Here is a 15658-nt window from a genome sequence, read left to right as displayed (position 1 = left end):
GCCGCCGTGTGCTCCTCCAGGTCTGAACTATCGAAAATATCCCAATTGGTTCTCTCAAAACAGTCCTGAAGCTGGTGAATAGCACCTTCAGGCCAGATTTTAACAGATTTTAATATTGTGGGAGCCCATTTCCTGAGTGGGATATATGCTGGTACCAGGAACAGAGACATATGGTCGGACTGGCCCAAGTGTGGCAGCTGTAAAGCCCTATAGCAGTGATTTACATTCGAATAAACTTTATCCAGTGTCTTGTCCCCTCTTGTGGGACATTTCACATGCTGATAGAGCGTTGGGAGCACTGTTTTAAGTTCAACATGGTTGAAGTCTCCCGCAATGATGTGCACAGCTTCAGGATACTTGTCTTGCTGGCTGCTGATAAGGTCCTGCAGGCATCCCAAAGCCAAGTTGGCATTGGCATCTGGTGGCACGTACACACCAGTTAACATAACAGCTGTGAACTCTCTAGGGAGATAGGCTGGTCTACATTTAACAGCCACATATTCCAAATCCGGTGAACAGTGACTGCCCACAGTCTTCGAATTATTGGACCAGCATTTGTTCACATATACACACAGCCCCCCTCCTTTGGTTTTTCCGAAGTCCATGCCTCGGTCATGATGATGTACCGCACAGCCTTCCAACTGAATAGCTGTGTCTGGTATGGACGGTTGAAGCCATGTCTCAATGACAAATAAAACGCAGCAATCTTTTACAAGGCTGTTCTTTGCTGCCTGCAGCCTCAATTCGTCCATCTTGTTGGTAAGAGATCTCACATTAGCAAGAAATATGCTAGGGAGCGGTGGTTTAGATGGACTCCTCTGCAATCTTACCAGGACACCAGCCCGACAACCCCGCTTTTGCCTCCTGTCTCTACGCCGCCTTCGCCTCCTCCCTGGAGGCATAGTAATCCATGGAGAGCCCGGTGGCCTGGCTACTCCCACAGGAACGTTATCTGGGCGAAAATAATCAGCTCTTACAGCTTGTTCACACTGTAACCCGACCTTCAGAAGTTCCTGCCTGCTGTAAATCTTTCTTGCCCGGCCAGACATACTCAGACCAAGTAAAAATAATAAAAACAAAACAAAACGCTGAGGGAGAGCACTAAGCCACAGCGTCTATGCGCGCTGCCATCTTGTATATCTTGTATCTGGTTACTGGCTATTAGATTCCCATTAAACCACTCCTTTCCTTATTCGCTTGTTCAAGGCTGAATTAATTTTCGGTCCTCTTCACAATCAGGAAGGTGCAAATCCCATGTAGACAAATGGCATCCCAAAGCCAGCGCCCTACAGCAGCTGAACTGTCAGTTGGACTTTAACTGCCAGTTGGACTTTACCTGGCTACTCCCACAGGAGCGTTATCTGGGCGAAAATAATCAGCTCTTACAGCTTGTTCACACTGTAACCTGACCTTCAGAAGTTCCTGCCTGCTGTAAATCTTTCTTGCCCGGCCAGACATACTCAGACCAAGTAAAAATAATAAAAACAAAACAAACAAAAACAAAACGCTAAGGGAGAGCACTAAGCCGCAGCGTCTATGCGCGCCGCCATCTTGGAATGGGTTTTCAGTGGGTGTTCACATCTGGAGCCCTGAGGCACAGTACCTGTTGGAGTTGAAAGAAAGCAAGTATTATTCATTTACTCTTTGGATTTTCATTTTGCTTCTCAGATTGCTGGATGTCTGACATCAGGAAATAATTCTGGGACCTAACTTTTGAACGGTCATCCTAGCCACATGACACAAACCTGCTACATACAGAACATGCGTGAAATGGGAGTCAGTCATTCATGGAGGGGGTCTTCAGTGAGATGACCAAGCCTGCCTTTGTTTCACTGCCACTGCCTCTGCCACTACACTTCTGGAAGCCAGCACCACTTCTGGAAGTGTGATGCCAGCTTCCGGAAGCACAGTGACTGGAAAGCCACAGCAGAAGGAGAAGGAAGAATGGGTGATGTGGGGGGGGGAGGTATGTAGGTGTGCTTTTGGGGCTCCATATTTGGGTCCCGTGCTCTGGTGTGGCATGGGAGACAAAACAGGACATCTGAGATGGGTTTTTTAAATATATATTTCTAATAAATTTATTTATTTGGTTTTTCAGATTAAAATTTCAAATCCAACATAGAAACTAGATTCCAAAGAATCTCCTAGACTTCCCTCCTCCCCTTTGTGGGTCCTATTGTCAGGGCCGTCTTACCCATAGGCGCTAGGGGTGTGGGGCACCTGGGCGCTGGGCTCTCAGGGGCGCCAGGCCGAGAGTCATGGGCCCGAGAATTGAATCCGGGGAAGAGCCCACCCGTTGGTCGGAGCACCACGACGGGCTCTTCTGCTGTAGATGGCTCTTTGTCACGAGTTCGGGGGCGACCGAGCCAGCAAGTCGCTGAGGTGGCAGGCTGGCTCCGCCCTCCTGGGGGGGGGCGCCGGGTGGATCTTTGCACCCTGGCATCGCATATGCTTAAGACAACCCTGCCAATTGTTAATAATAATAATAATAATTTTTTTATTGATATCCCGCCCTCCCCAGCCAATGCCGGGCTCAGAGCAGCTAACAACAGTAAAAATAGCACAGTTTACATAAAATCACAGTCAATTAATTGAAATACATTCTAAAATCAATTCAGAATCACATTAATGCCAACCATTGGTCTAGAGTTATATGAGCATTACAGAAGGATAGAGGTCAGACTGTGCCTTGGCCAAAGGCTTGGTGGAACAGCTCTGTCTTGCAGGCCCTGTGGAAAGATGTCAAGTCCCGCAGGGCCCTAGTCTCTTGTGGCAGAGCGTTCCACCAGATCGGGGCCATGGCTGAAAAAGCCCTGGCTCTGGTTGAGGCCAGCCTAACCTCCCTGTGGCCCAGGATCTCCAATACGTTTTTATTTGAAGACCGTAAAGTCCTCTGTGGGACATACCAGGAGAGGCGGTCCCATAGGTACGAGGGTCCTAGGCCATATAGGACTTTAAAGGTTAAAACCAGCACCTTAAACCTGATCCTCTACTCCACCAAGAGCCAGTGCAGCTGGTATGGCACCGTCTGAATGTGATCCCACAGCGAGGACCCCGTAAAGAGTCTCGCCACGGCATTCTGCACTCACTGGCGTTTTCGGGTCAGTCTCAAGGGGAGCCCCACGTAGAGTGAGTTAATCATTTCCTCCTACATCTTTTATAGTAATCCAAACCTTTTACCTCTCTGTTGTGTCCAAAATTCACCATTAAACTACAAGTGTTACAATGGTTTTTAAGATAAATTATATATTTTCCCCAACATCTGGGATTGGGATTAGAAACTGGGTCAGCTTCTGGAAATCTGGGATATCCCTCTTAAAACAGGACAGTTGAGCCATCTGTTGATTGTTTCTCTGTCCCTTCCCTGGCAAACAAAAAGTGCCTGGCTATGTGGTGCACACACTCCTGATAGTGCTACTGCAGCCATGGTTTTAGCTTTCCTGCCCTTGTCGCCATATGGTGAAGGGGCATGGGCAGTTGGGTGTGCTTCACCAAACGTGGCCTGTGGAGGGTTGGCCAGTTTCTGATCTAGCTCTCCTCCTCCAAAAATAATTCCCTACCTCTTTTCTGGATCAAACTCAGACTGAAACTCTTGTTCAATAAATCAAGATCCTTTATTAGGCATGGTAAACCACACATTGTCATACAGGCACCGTATACAAATTGTGCAAAATACAAACTCAACATAACAAGCTTTGTCCCAGTCATAGAAACTCTTATTGTTCTCCTACTTTGCAGTCAGCTCTTCCCTGTTCTCTCTCTTCTTCTCAACTCTGTGCCCCCTGCTACCTTGGAATATGGTTCCATGAAAAATCTCTGATTCTCCCTGGATAGAAAAAGGGATCATTTGAATAAAACAAATATTCCTGTAGCTGCTCTTAGGAGGAAGCAGTCTATCCAAATTATCACAGTCAGTGAAAGAGACATGTCACGCCTGAATTACATTCTGAAGCAAACCTCTTCCTCCCCGCCCACCCTAAACTTCTTAAAGAAAACTCCATTGGGATTGCATTTGTGGAAAGCTAAGCAATAACTGAAGCCCAATTTTAAAAGAAACCAACCATAAACACCTGTACACATTAGAAGAGCCTTGCGTGTGCAGAGAATCCTTTATTTATAAAGCAATCAAGATTGTAAAGGGGAGGAGAATGCAGCTGACAGGACAGGCGAGAAAAGAAAAAGATCAGGGAGTCTCAGTGCATTTTGAGATTGTCAATTGCCAACGAGATGTTCGTTTTAATGCGGACAGGGAATTGTCACAGCTGCATTTTCCTGGCATGGTGGTTGGTTCCACTTCAGGCCTGACAGGCATGTAATTGAACCCAGAGAAGATTTGCTTGCCGCCGTTGAGAGAAACACACTTTAAAGGGCACTGTCATGTCCTCCCTTTCGTGTTCAGAAATATCCCCCACTGTTCGCTTTACGTAATGAATGTCTCTTATTTCGGTGCCCTGCCTTTCACATCTATGAACAGTTTAATGGGGATCTTTCAGTCATTCGGAAGGTTTCTACAAACAAAAACATGTCCAATATCCAAACGGCCTGAGGGGAAAACAACATTCTTTCCTGACATCAAGTTTTGCAGGCAGCTGAAACTCTAAACAAAAATAGACTGAGAGGAGACAGTGGTGAGGTCCATCAAGAGATATTAACTACAATAGCTAAGTGGAATTAAATCTCCACATCCAGCGGCAGCGGACCTCAGAGCACTAGGTGTGGACAACAAATGAGAGTTTTCATTCCTTCTCTGAGAGCTTGAGAAGATCCCTGCTGGTTCAGGCCACTGATAGCTTTATCCTCTCTGAATTTGCCTAATCCCCCTTTACACACACACACACACACACACACACACACACACTTTTCAGGTTTAAACATTTCATTAATTTTACTATCATTTTGACATTTCAAAACTTGACTTCCTTCCCCCTCTTTCTGCAGTTCCTTCAATTTATTTTTAATATCTTCTGCATATTAACCCAATTTGCTCATTTATTCATCTTCTTTAAATATATACTCTTATGAAACTGCTGGTTATTACAATAATCCTGCCAATGTTCTTCTCTACAATTTATCTGTAAATATTCAATAAACCATTTCCATTCTTTTATAAAGTTTGTTATCTTGATTTCTTATTCTTCCGGGAAGTTCTGCCATTTCTGTGTACTCCGTAAGTTTTTGTATCCATTCTTCCTTTGCTGGGACGTCTTCTTCTTCCCATTTTTGGGCAAGTAACATTCTTGCTGTAGTCGTATATGTAGGAAGTGTTCCGTTGCGCCAGAAGCGGTTTCGTCATGCTGGCCACATGACCCGGAATGCTGTCTGTGGACAAATGCTAGCTCCCTTAGCCTGAAAGCAAGATGAGCGTCACAACCCCATAGTTCCCTTTGACTGGACTTAACCATTCAGGGGTCCTTTACCTTTACCTTTTTTTTCTTTTCCTTTTTCACCTCAAGGACTGCTTCTTCCCATATGAAGCAAGCCAGACCCTGTGATCATCATCTGAGGTCTTCCTCATGTGCCTCCTCTATGACAAGTCTGGAGGTGGCAATACAAGAATGAGCCTTTTCTGTGGTGGCTCTGCATCTGTGGAATGCTCTTCCCAAAGAGGCTTGCCTGGTGCCATCATTACGTGTCTTTAGGCACCAGCCAAAAACATTCCTATTTAACCAGGCCATAATAATAATAATAATAATAATAATAATAATAATAATAATATTTATTTACACCCCACCCCCCGTCACTCTGGGCGGCTTCCAACAGAATATTAAAATACAATAGTTTATTAAACATTAAAAGCTTCCCTAAACAGGGCTGCCTTCAGATGTCTTCTAAAAGTCTGGTAGTTGTTGTTCTCTTTGACATCTGGTGGGAGGACGTTCCACAGAGTGGGTGCCACTACTGAGAAGGCCCTCTGCCTGGTTCCCTGTAACTTGGCTTCTTGCAGCAAGGGAACTGCCAGAAGGCCCTTTGCATTGGACCTCAGTGTCCGGGCAGAACGATGGGGGTGGAGACGCTCCTTCAGGTATACTGGGCCAAAGCCGTTTAGGGCTTTATAGGTCAACACCAACACTTTGAATTGTGCTCAGAAACATACTACGAGCCATTGTAGGTCTTTCAAGACTGGTGTTATGTGGTCTCGGTGGCCGCTCCCAGTCACCAATCTAGCTGCCACATTCTGGATTAGTTGTAGTTTCTGGGTCACCTTCAAAGGTAGCCCCACATAGAGCGCATTGCAGGAGTCCAAGCAGTGGCCATTAAATAATCTATTACTTGTTAAATGCGTGAGTAGGTGGGGACTGCTATTATGATTGTTTCATTATTGTGCTGTATTACGTGTGTTCTGTTTGTATTATTATGCTGCGTAAATTACGTTCATAATGTGGCTGCATTCTGGTGGCTGCTGAATGTTGGACTTGCTGGTTTGATTGAGCAATGCCATTTTAATATTACTGTGACCCGCAGCCACAATGGAGGCTTGTGAAGATCTCATGTTATCTTTACCATAAAATTCCCAATGGAAATATCTTAAGTTTGATGGCAGAACAGGTCGCCTCAGGGTCATACTTTGCTGGAGGATTTGAAGCACGGACAGCCATTTGCCACCCAGCCTATAGGTGCATTCTATAGATGGCCCTTCATGATTCTATGTGAATAAATCAGCATTCCAGTATTTTATTAGGAATGGATCAAGATTATGGAGTTTTCCTAATGAGTAAAAAACAATGTATGCTTTCTTGCTTATTATTATATCTGATGAAAACCTCTGGATAACTTGAATGGGACCTTGCACTTTCACCAACATAAGCTATAAACTGCTTCGGATACGGACATGTTTGTTTCATGCTTTGTAAGGTGCCTTGTGGGTGCTTTTAAACACATAAACAAATAGCACGGCTTCCTATTTTCAAAAGGAATCGGCCACACTGTGTTGCATCTCAAAAATTTTGTTCCCCGGCCCAGAAGTGTTTTTTTGTTTTGTTTGTTTATAGCCCCAGGTATAAGAAAGAGAAATCACCTCCCTAGTTTCTGAAAAGGTTAGGAAGCTTCTGATACTATTCTTTCTGGTGAAAATTACAGCAATGTCTTAAATCTGCCAGTGGTGTTAGGTACAAAGCATTGCATACTATATTCTCTTTATGGTCTGACCTACTTAATGGTAAGAGTTTTAAAAGATTTAAAACCAGTACTATAGAGCACAGTCCTTTACAGTACATGTCTAGCTGAGTAGTAAAACATTAAGTTCATTGACACTTACTCTTGTGTAAGTGTGCATGGGATTATAGCCGTTCTGTTCTAAAAATCCTAAAATCCATTTTATAATTTTCTCCACTTCTATATTTCAAAAAGTAGGCTCCCTTACCACCACATTAATTGAGCAGAGGGAGGGGTCATGAGAAGAAAACAGTGGCAATGGCTTAATATATGGAATATAAGGGCCAAACTAGATTCCAAGCCGCTGCTACTTCGAGCAATGCATTAGCTGAAATTTAGATTTTCCCCTCCCTCAGATACACAGAATTGTGCATACCATCGTTTGAGCTCTTCCATTCCATTTATATCCATATTCTCTAAAGGGGGAGGGGAAGCCAGAGTGAGAATTTACATTTCAAACATGGTTGAACAGAAACTGAATGAAGATGTCTTATTTTGTAGCTAGGGGAATAAACTTGGCAGGCTGGCGACAGGGCGGGGTGGGGTGATGGCTGGTTGCCTTGTCCTGCTGTTTGAATGAAAATGCCTCCCACTTCTCCTACTCAGAGACATCCCATAAAGTTCTCACGCACTCGTTGCCTGTCACCAGAAAGACCCATAGCCCAACAATGTGTTAGATACAGTTGGGGGTTCTTTTAATTCATATCTTGCCCTTCCTCAAATGAGCCCAAGGCATGAGGTAAGGCCATTTTCTGATCATGCCAATCCTGTGAGTTAGGTTAGGCCAGCTTTTCTCAACCTCCAAACATTGATGGTCCACAACTCCCATCAGCCTCACACCATGGGGTACAGATGATGGGAGTTGCAGTCCAAGAGGTTGGGTGGCCATTTGTCATGGATGCCTTGGCTGAGATTCCTGCATTGCAGGAATTCTATGATCTCTGAAGGGCAATGCTCTGTAGATGGCTGGGTTAAGTTCAGAGAAAGCGACATGCCCTTGGTCATTCTCTGAGTTTCATGGCTTGGATCATGGTCTACACTGCATTGCTTTCCATGCTGCTGGCCATCTTTGTTGCATTTCCACGCTAAACTTCTTTCATTTTGTCTGTAACAAGTGTAGAGAACCTGTGGACTTTCAGGTGCTGTTAAACTGCATTTAGGGATGGGTGGATCAGTCTTTTCCTAGTCCATGTCAATTTTGCATTGACTTATTCGTAAGTCTGTCTCACTCTTTTTCTGCATTAATCTGTGACATTCCCCAATCTGTATTAAAATTTGTATTTATTCATTTTTTTCAAATATGTAGTATACCTAAACAATAATTTACCACAAAAGACCTCTCATCTCATTCTTGCTGGGTAGCAGTGGTAGCAATTTTTGAGACATGGAAAATTTGATGAATAATTATATTCTGATGTGTGTTGTAGTTCAGAATATGCAAGTTAGGTTGGCTCGCTTAAAATGTGAACTAAATGAAATTCTCCTCCATCCTCATCTACAACTACAATAGGTCCAGACCACTGGACATCCTGGCTGTGGGATTTATTTTTCCTTAAATGTAGATGTTTGCATTAGCCTCTATGGATTTTCATTTTGTGAGAGTCAGACCCATTTTCTATCCTATCAAGGTCCAGCTGTATTTTATTCCTCTGTCCTGAGATGTGCTCCTAACATGAGTCTGACCAAACTGCGGGAGGCAGTGGAAGACAGGAGTGCCTGGCGCGCTCTGGTCCATGGGGACATGAAGAGTCGGACACAACTAAACAACTAAACAACAACAACAACAACATCCATGTTAGCTATCCCTCCTAATTTGGTATTATCTGCAGATTCGATCATTGTTTCCTCCATACCTTCATCTAGGTCATTGATAAAAATATTGAGGTGTATGCAGATCAGAAGGCAGCTGTCATGATACCCCCTTGAAAATACCTTCAGCTTTATGAGGAACCATTGATGAGCATTTTAAATAGTTTTCCATCTCAGTGAATCCTGCTGATGTGACAGTATTATCATCCAGCTCCCATTTAACCACTCTTGTAGCAAAACTTTGTTGAAGTAGGGCTTTTAAAAGGATAAAATAAAATAGAATAAATGTTTAGAACTAAATTAACATGGCACTGGGGAGAATATCAGCTTCTTACTTTTTCTTAATAGTTTCAGTTCTTTTAACTTTTCTTTCAACTTTTCTTTGATATGGAAACGTTTCCCTTAGCACTTTCGTTGCATCCTAAATTGTCATAAAGTGTTATTAGAATAAAAGCAGTCAGTCTTGTTCATGGGCCTGTTGTGATTTCTTTGTAAGTGGGGTCAATATTTCTTATTCTGAATTACAATGAAAGCCCCCTTCCACCCTCTTAACTTCCTACAAAACAAGTATAAGAAGTAATGAATAATTCTATCACTTCAAGGAGTTTTAGCATTTTTGAGAAAAAGACAAGATGCCGCAGCTATAGCTATTCAAATTATTCAACCATTTTCTCCTCTTTTACCACTAAAATAATCTCTTCTGTTTTCTTACATATGGGGGAATGAGGGTGGTTAATTCCCATCATCATGAAGTATGCTTGATGGAGACTCATAATATAAGCAAATGGAGGGGCGAATCTCTTTATTTCTGGCCTGGCCACTTTCACACCTCCAGACCAGTACAGTCATACCTTGTAAGTCGAACGGAATCCTTTCAACTTCCAAAACATTCAGAAACCAAAGCGTAGCTTCCGATAGGCTGCAGGAAGGTCCTGCAGCCAATTGGAAGCCACGGAAGCCTCATCAGACATTTGGGTTCCAAAGAAGGTTCACAAACCGGAACACTCACTTCCGGTTTTGTGGTGTTCGGGAGCCAAAACGTCTGAGTATCAAGGTGTTCAGGATTCAAGGTATGACTGTAATTCCATCCCCTTTCTGCATGAATCAGTCTCTCTGTGTGTTTTTTTTAAAATCAGTTCTCAAACATTTATTCAAAATACATGCTTAAATGGTCACACCCCCCCCAAAAAAATCTGTATTTAAGTGTGTGTGTGTGTGTGTGTGTGTGTGTGTGTGTGTGTGTGTAAAAACATTTAAACAGCTGAGCTCTGCATCACAATATTTTGAGAAATGCAAAATCCACCAAAACAGCTAAGTGGACAGTTTAGTCTGAGAAGTGTGAATTGACTAATTCCGTATAAGAATTCACAAAGCATCACATGAATAAACGTAAAGGGGCCATGGGGCATGCACCACCCTCCAGTCTCCTTGACCCCATGACTGGTGTGGAGAGGTAAAATCTGAAGTGGGTTTCAAGTGTGCTTGAATGAATGTGCTCCATGAGCTAACTCAGGTTTCCTGGTCATGCAGGGCCATCTAAACAGATTCAACTGAACACAGTTGGAAGCCCCTTTCACTCTCCAGTTGTGAAGGTTGCCTGTGAAGATGGGGACGATGGGTGTAGCTTGGACACATGAACCAGATGGCATCTTCAGGTGTTCACTTTAAATGCCCAAAGAAGGTTTGAATTCTTGAAGCATCTCTGCAGAGGCGAGGTCCCAGTGTACAGTTAGATTTTCTTTTACCTGCACCTGAATCTTTTTTGCTTTCTTTGTGCTGCAGAAGGTGGTGGAGGGAATAACAGAGGGAAATTGCAACTCGGTGTTTCATAAATTGTGGTCAGAACCTACCAAGAGACCGTGTGACCTATCTGCATATGGTGTCAAACTGCGATTAAGAGGGCCAAGGAGGGAGTGATTTCCATATTACTGGGTTATTCTTGTGCAGAAAGATAATGCTACATTTGGGAAGTACTTGAGCGGAGTTATTCCACAGGTAACCTAAAGGAAGGCTTGCTTTCTTTGCTTCCGATTGTGTAAACCTGTCAATTTATTCAAAGCAATCTGCATTTGGGTTATTTAATACCAAAGGGCTAGCGATCTGAACCAAGAAAAAGAAATAACTGTTAAAGTGTACTCCAACAGTGCTGGCTACCAGTCAGGATCATTCAGAGTCCTAAGTAATACCAGTTCAATCACAGTAATTGTGGTCTTCCAAGTAGAAAGTGAAGACTCAAAACTCACAATGTGCAGAGAGAGAGAGACAGAGAGAGAGACCTTTTACTTTGTCTTAACAACAAGAATTATTTAGATTAACAAATGTCTTTTGTAATCTGGTGGAAGTATAACACCATCTGTTTAATAGTAGCAGTTTATAATGATCTTCCCAAGTCACAGTATCTAATGCATATTTATGTATACCATTAAAAAAAACACCATTCCATTATCTGCATAATCAGATATATCCTATTTAGTCTTAAATTCCATATCTATGTGATCTTTGTCCATCAAACATTTATAACTGTTGACAGGAGACCTCTAGTTACAGATTACCCTGGACTTATTCCTGGATCTCTCTCTCAGCATCCTCTGTGAAAAAGAGCTGTGTTGCCTCTGGCTAATTTGGGTTGTGATGGCCTGCTGATCTACAGTACCATCACCCTTGACCTCCATCCCCAGACACTCTCCACTTCGCTTGTGTATTGGTCAACACCCAATCGGCAAGCCAGAGAAAATCTGAAACCACTCCTTGCTCAATTGCAAACCAAGCTTGAATGAACCAAGGCAGTGTACACAGATATTAATTAATGCCTACATTGCTTCTGGCAGTGTCATGGGGCAGCTTGAAAAGTTTGTTAATGAGAACAGGAAACTGGAAGCATATTGCTTGTCTCCTCTCCGAGATCTTTTGAAGGAGCCATATGTAGGATAAGAAAGTTGACATTTTAGAGAGGCTGCTTGGAATATTTATAGCGAACTAGAGACACTGAATCCCAGACAGATCTCAGACAGCTGCTCACTTATTGATACAATAGTTTTAGCCATGAGTAATAAAAATTTCAGAAAACAATCTGCTACAGAAGGGTTTGCAATTACTTTTAAAATGTTCATCTTAGTTTATACACCACATGGACTTGCTTCATACAGACATTTCCCTACGAACACCCTGTCCAACAGTCAAATCCATCAGCTAAAATAAATCTTCGGTTTCAAGCCAAATCTTGGTGCCTTATGTTTATTAAGTTTAATAATTTAAGAAATGTTTATTGTAAGAACATCTTGGAATTTTATTTTTGAAATGGTTACGGGGTGTTTCCACCACTTGCTTATGTAAAAAAAATCTTTTAAATCACAAACTTCTCAGAGCGGCTAGGACAAATATCGGCAAAACATCAAGAACAAATCAGCTATACAAGTAAAACAGACCAAAAAGCAGAAGGGAAGAATAGTAATGAAATAGAACAGCATCCAAAATCAGGTGAATGCCTGGGTGAATAATAGGTCTAAGCCTCAGACTATATATTGACCAAGGAAGCTGCCCTGTACAGTAGTTATTTCACCACCAAGAAAAAGGGTTTTTCCTTGGCAACCACTTGCCCAATTGTGATTTTAGCTATTTCAGCTGTCGCACACCAAAACACAGATGATAATATCCTAACTTGATAACAGCTTGGGACCATGTTACTTGAAATATCTCCACCTACCTGTAGATACCTACCTGAACCTTAAGATCTTTAGGGTCGTGGTTCATATGCTATTGACAAGAGAGATGTTGTAGATGGCTTCAAAGCAGAGCATCTTCTCAGTTGTAGCACCCCAAATAAATCAACCTTTCAGGATGTCCTGGTCCCCACCCAAGAACAGCAACAGGTGCGCTTTCTTATAAGTAAAGAAGGTAACCCATTAGCAGATTGACCATGCAAACTCCAAAGAAGAAAAGGGATTAGTTCAGAACCCTTTGGGCACTAGCAAGGGTCCGTTCTGGTGTGTGTGTGTATTGATGCTATACAATGTCCAGATATATAAACCTTTACTTTCACAAACATATAACTTAGAAGAATATACTTACAATCTCATGCTCAGGCTTCTCCCTATAAATGTTTAGGGATCACTTCAGACAGATCACACACTAACATACACTGTCCTCAGCAGTATCCTCAGATGTCTCTCTCAGCAGCTATTCTTCTCTCTCTCTCTCTCTCTCTCTCTCTCTCTCTCTCTCTCACACACACACACACACACACACACAGAGAGAGAGAGAGAGAGAGAGAGAGAGAGAGAAGCAGAAAAGAGAGTTAAAATGACAGTGACTTGAATAACAGTCACAATTGAATGGAATGCTTCTCTCATGTGACTCACAGTCAGCCAATCACATGAGAACTATTGCCATAGGAACCCCCCCCCCCCAGCAATTCAACATAAGCAAACACTTCCAATTCAGGGAATTAAACCATTATCCTTAACAAATTCAGATAAGTTCAGGGACAAGGCCAGAGACCAGGATGTGAAACAAACATCTGAGACTGCACAGGAGCAGTCCAATAATTGACCCTGAGTACACGACACACTTTTAAACAGGAGGGAGAAATCCAGCTACCCGTGAGAATGTTTGTCCACCCAAGAGCTCCTGGCCTGAAGCCATGTGCTCCTTTCTTGGGGGCTGGGGCTGCTGTTGCCTCTTGAGACAAAGACTGGCTGTTCTCCTCCACAACAGCTAAATCTGTTCTGTGGAGTTTCCTTTTTCATTTAAGTTTATTGCTTTTGCTTATACCCTGGGCCATAAAGGTAAAAGGACCCCTGACCATTAGGTCCAGTCGCGGATGACTCTGGGGTTGTAGCGCTCATCTCACTTTATTGGCTGAGGGAGTTGGCGTACAGCTTCTGGGTCATGTGGCCAGCATGGTGAACCAGAGCAGTGCATGGAAACACCGTTTACCTTCCTGCCGGAGCGGTACGTATTTATCTACTTGCACTGTGACGTGCTTTCGAACTGCTAGGTTGGCAGGAGCTGGGACCGAGCAACGGGAGCTCACCCCGTCGCAGGGATTCGAACCGCCGACCTTCTGATCGGCAAGTCCTAGGCTCTGTGGTTTAACCCACAGTGCCACCCGCGTCCCTTTTATCCTGGGCTATAGGCTTACATTATTTAGGGAAACTAAAGAAGGATAGGGGGGCACTTGTGTGCAGACCAGGGCTTGGACTGATCCCTTTTTCTTTTTCTTTTCTGTAGCTGCGAACAAGCTAAAGGAAACAGTGCAACTAGAGAAAAGTTCTCCAGGCATTCTTAATCATCTCAAACATGAACTTATTGGATCCATAATGAAAAAATTGTTTAAACTTCCTTAGTTACCTAGTTCCTTTATTAGTATATCACCACCATAATCAACTTAGGGAAGAAACATAAAGAAATTAAATTTGTAATCATATTTTTTTTAGAAGACTGGCTCTCTGTATGTGCAAGAATGACAAATCACCCAAGAATGCAGCAAAAACATAAAACAAACAAACAAACACACAACAAAATTGTTAATGGACTGGAGATTCTGAGACATAGTTGTAATGATATCATTGACCAGCAAGGTTTTATGCATTCAAAAAGAAGACAAAAATGTAACTTGAGCTTTGTACATTTGAAGCACATGGCTTCCTCTAAAGAATCCTGGGTAGTATAGTTTTCTCCTCGAAGAGTTACAATTCCCAGCACCCTTAATAAACTACAGTTCCCAGGATACTTTGGGGAAACTTAAAATGTATAGTGTGTATGCAGTCTTGTTTACAAGAAAATGGGCTTTATTTCTGATGTTCTACAATGCTAAAGTATAGGACTGGATGTGGCCATATGCCTTGTTGAAATTGCCACAAATTGTAGTACATTTGCCTCAGAATGTGTTTCATAATTGTCCTCTACTTTACAAGCATAAAAGAAAACAAAATAGAGGGAAAGCTTTGTCTGTGTGTTTATTTTCAGCTGTGTGCGTTTCATTTTGTGGCTTCTCCTTCAAGTGGTAAGTCTTGGAAGACTTGTTTTTCTTGTGATGCATGTTGTACTCCCATGTCTTGTTCTGCAGGTTCTGCTGCAAACTGTCTATAACATCATTTGGTATTAGTAATGTTTGCAGAGACTGAATGAAGCCTCTTCGAAGTCGGGTGGGATGCCTCTAATTAGCTTCCTTCCACATTTTTACCCAAATATAATTAAACTTTTAATCCTAAAGTGCCCTGACTATTAGTGGAATGACTTATAATGAATGTTTCCACTGTGGTTTTTAATGTGTTGTGCCTAGCTGCCTTCCTAGCATTCAAATGTTAAAGGGGGGGGGAGGGAATCACTGGCCTTCAGGGAATAAAAGGACCCTGGGAATTCATAATAGGATGAGCCGAATGTGATATCAAGCTAATTTCCTTCCAAAAGTATTGACCAAAAACTGAAGTTGTGTGTTAGAGCAAGTGAGAAAGGACCATTTGTTTCCAGAAACTGTGAGAAGATTCTTGAAGAGTCTCAAAGCATCAAGGTGCAAGATTCTTTAGTCTACAGCAGTTATCTATCTATCTATCTATCTATCTATCTATCTATCTATCATCGACTTGTGCGATTCCTGCAAGGGAGAGACTGCTGAGCTAAGTGCAGGCAGCATGGAAGACTGAAGTGTGCCTTACTATCTGCATGGTAGTAAAGTTGTAAATATTCTTAACAACAA

General features: G+C 42.6%; 1 long non-coding RNA gene across 6 annotated transcripts in view; it reads right to left on the bottom strand.

Annotated features, from left to right (window-relative positions):
* Positions 1-1576: 1576 nt before the first annotated feature.
* LOC310714458 overlaps positions 1577-15658 on the bottom strand; it is a 31678-nt gene continuing 17596 nt past the window's right edge. The window contains exons 1-3 of one of the 6 annotated variants that reach the window (XR_014529792.1): positions 13030-13289; positions 12679-12839; positions 1577-1603 (exon numbers count right to left, since the gene is read on the bottom strand). This is a non-coding gene — a long non-coding RNA (uncharacterized lncRNA). Of the gene's footprint in view, positions 1604-3727; positions 3827-9157; positions 9217-10105; positions 10738-12296; positions 12840-13029; positions 13290-15658 lie in introns of those variants that run through there. The other 5 variants (XR_014529793.1, XR_014529794.1, XR_014529795.1 and 2 more) reach the window with 5 other exon arrangements.

This window comes from Podarcis liolepis (assembly GCF_965112155.1).
Source record: "Podarcis liolepis genome assembly, chromosome: 8".
Lineage (NCBI taxonomy): Eukaryota > Metazoa > Chordata > Lepidosauria > Squamata > Lacertidae > Podarcis > Podarcis liolepis.
Note: the sequence above shows the minus strand (reverse complement) of the source record. Positions and strands in the feature narration are given on the sequence as shown.